General features: G+C 50.0%; 1 pseudogene across 1 annotated transcript; it reads left to right on the plus strand.

The window, feature by feature from the left end:
• Positions 1–1,235: 1,235 nt before the first annotated feature.
• LOC310791328 (leucine-rich repeat-containing protein 4C pseudogene) lies at positions 1,236–3,128 on the plus strand (annotated as a pseudogene). Its single transcript has one exon. The product of its transcript is annotated as a leucine-rich repeat-containing protein 4C pseudogene (transcript).
• Positions 3,129–3,354: the final 226 nt, after the last annotated feature.

Below are 3,354 nucleotides of genomic sequence, written 5' to 3' on the forward strand. Positions count from 1 at the left end.
AACTCATTTTTATTGTCATTGGATATCATTCGTCAATACTTGTTGGAAAGTTTTACAGTGTTTTACTTCAGGATATAAGCCATAGCAATATTTCTGGTGTGCGTGCGTGCGTGTGCGTGCGTGCGTGCGTGCGTGTGTGTGTGTGTGTGTGTGTGTGTGTGCGTGCGCGTGCGCGCGTGCGTGCGTGCGCCTGCAAAGGATGTATCATACAGCAGCTTTGGTTGTAGTATATGGACAGACATTGTGTATTCTCATTGGCGCTCTCCGACAATATATTTGCTTTTGACAGTGTAGGGCCGCATTTATTCAAAGACTGCGATGCTTTGGTAATGTGAGGATTAGAATGAGTGTGAATGACTTGTCTTTGAGACAGTTCCATAATTAATAGGTCTCCATGGCATCAATATATTATTTCTTTTACAATTTTCATGACCGGAGCTTTTCATGTTAAATCATTCCAGGCTTAGGATTCCAATGAGTAAGGGCTTAGGAGAAATTCTAGAGCGCTCATATGGGAGGCAGATGCTCTGTTCAGTTCTCTTTTTTATTTTTAGGCCTCCAGTATAGATGCATCATCTTCCGAAGAGTCTGGAAATCTGGGACAAGCCACGGTTAGGGAGTTAACAGAAAGCTTGTAATTTTCCACAGATGGACAGAATTCACAATTCACTGAGGCTGTCGATCTGTATCTCTTTTGCTTTCACCCCACCGTCAGTATCGATATTGCATTTATGTTTTAATAGATTTAATTTTTATTTGCATGCTTTGTACCAATAACCCCCTAACACTTTTACACAGCCATACTCTTCTGACTATTTTACATTACATTACATTACGTCATTTGGCAGACGCTTTTATCCAAAGCGACTTACAATAACACGTTTGTCAGCAATAGAGCAATCAACTATGCATCACAGTCTATGACAACTACAACTTCTGAAGGAACAGTGGTACAAGTTTAGTTCAGGTTAGTTTTTTTTTTTTTTTTTTAAGAGAGAAAGAAGTTAGTTCAAGAAGGGCCCAGATGGAGCCTGAAAAGGTGTGTCTTTAGTATTTTCCAAAAGATCGGCAGTGATTCGGCCGTCCTGACCGAAGGTGGAAGCTCGTTCCACCATTGAGGTGCCAGGGATGAGAAGACACTCATTGACACTCATTCTTTTGTGTGGCTACTGTCTAATATTGTTCTTTCTCTTTCCTTCTCATTGCAGAGACGACAAACAGCAGATGAACTATGAATGCTGAACACAATGATCTCCCTCCAGCGCCAGACAATGAGAGGTCGTAGGCTGAAGGGGGCGCTCTCCAACCCCCTCTTTGTGCTGCTGTTGGCCCTTCAGATCTTGGTGGTGGCTGGGCTCGTCCGCGCCCAGACCTGTCCTTCCGTCTGCTCGTGTAGCAACCAGTTCAGCAAAGTCATCTGCACCCGTCGCAGTCTGCGGGACGTCCCGGATGGCATCTCCACCAACACTCGATACCTGAATCTCCAGGACAACCTCATCCAGGTCATTAAGGTGGACAGTTTCAAACACCTGCGCCACCTGGAGATCCTGCAGCTGAGCAAGAACCACATCCGCAGCATCGAGATTGGCGCCTTCAACGGGCTGGCCAGTCTCAACACTTTAGAGCTCTTTGATAATCGTCTCACGACAATCCCCAACGGAGCCTTTGAGTACTTGTCCAAGCTGAAGGAATTGTGGCTTCGCAACAACCCCATCGAGAGTATACCGTCCTATGCCTTCAACCGGGTGCCCTCGCTACGAAGGCTGGACCTAGGCGAGCTCAAACGCCTCTCCTACATTTCCGACGGCGCGTTCAAGGACCTGAGTAACCTGCGCTATCTGAACCTGGGAATGTGCAACCTCAAGGAGATCCCCAACATCCTACCTTTGGTCCGGCTCGAGGAGCTAGAAATGTCCGGCAACCAGCTCTCCGTCGTCCAGCCCAGCGCGTTCACGGGATTATTGAACCTCCAGAAGCTGTGGATGATGCACGCCCAGATCCAAATAATCGAGAGGAACTCCTTCGACGACCTGCAGTCGCTGGTGGAGCTCAACCTGGCCCACAACAACCTCACCTTGCTACCGCACGATCTCTTCACCCCGTTGCATCGCCTGGAGCGGGTCCACCTTCATCACAACCCCTGGAACTGCAACTGTGACATCCTGTGGCTCAGCTGGTGGCTCAAGGAGACGGTGCCTGCCAACACCAGCTGCTGCGCCCGGTGCCACTCGCCTGCGAGCTACAAAGGTCGCTACATCGGGGAGTTAGACCACAGCTACTTCCAGTGCGACGTTCCTGTCATCGTGGAGCCGCCGACCGACCTGAACGTGACGGAAGGCATGGGCGCCGAGCTCAAATGCCGCACGAGCTCGTTGACGTCCATCAGCTGGCTCACCCCCAACGGCTCGTTGGTGACACACGGCGCGTACAAAGTGCGCCTGTCTGTACTCAACGACGGGACACTGAACTTTACGAGCGTCACCATGCAGGACACCGGGACTTACACCTGTATGGTTAGCAACACAGCAGGCAACATCTCCGCCTCCGCCGTGCTTAATGTCACGTCGGTGGAAAACAGCGGCGTGACCTATTTCACCACGGTCACCGTGGAGACGATCGAAACACCCGGGGACGATGTCCAGACGCCGCCTCCTCCTTTCGGCTGGGTGTCGTCCTCCACCACAAAGGGTCCTCCGGTTTCGACAAGGACCACAGAGCGGACTTACACCATTCCGGTTCTCGATCTGGACGGAGAGGGAGCCCTCAATGGCCTGGACGAGGTGATGAAGACCACCAAGATTATCATCGGCTGCTTTGTGGCCATCACGCTCATGGCCGCCGTCCTGCTGGTCATCTTCTACAAGATGAGGAAGCAGCATAACCAGCAGGATCCCGACGGCCCCGCCTCCTCCATGGAGGTCATCACTGTTGAGGAAGAGCTGGCGGGCGTCGCCGCCATGGAGAGGCACCTATCGCTGCCCCCGCTGGAGCATTACAACCACTACAACACCTACAAGAGCACTTACCACCACCCCCCCATGCTCGGCTCCATACACAACTCGGCCACGCAGGAACCTTTACTGATTCAAGCCTGCTCAAAAGACAACGTGCAAGAGACCCAAATCTGATCCTGCATCTGAGAAAAGATCCATTATCAGCAGTTTCCTATTCGGAGTACAATGGACCAAACGATGATAAGATAAACAAAGATAAATTGACATTAACAGATGACATGAGCGATAAATCAGCATTGGGGAAAGGGACGACATATGGTACTTTAACAAGTGTCTTTACAAAAACAAAGATTATTTATTGAAAAAGTATGTCTAGTGGCTAAATGAAGAAAAACAAAAT

This window comes from Poromitra crassiceps, assembly GCF_964638095.1.
Source record: "Poromitra crassiceps genome assembly, chromosome: 16".
In the NCBI taxonomy this organism is placed as follows: domain Eukaryota; kingdom Metazoa; phylum Chordata; class Actinopteri; order Beryciformes; family Melamphaidae; genus Poromitra; species Poromitra crassiceps.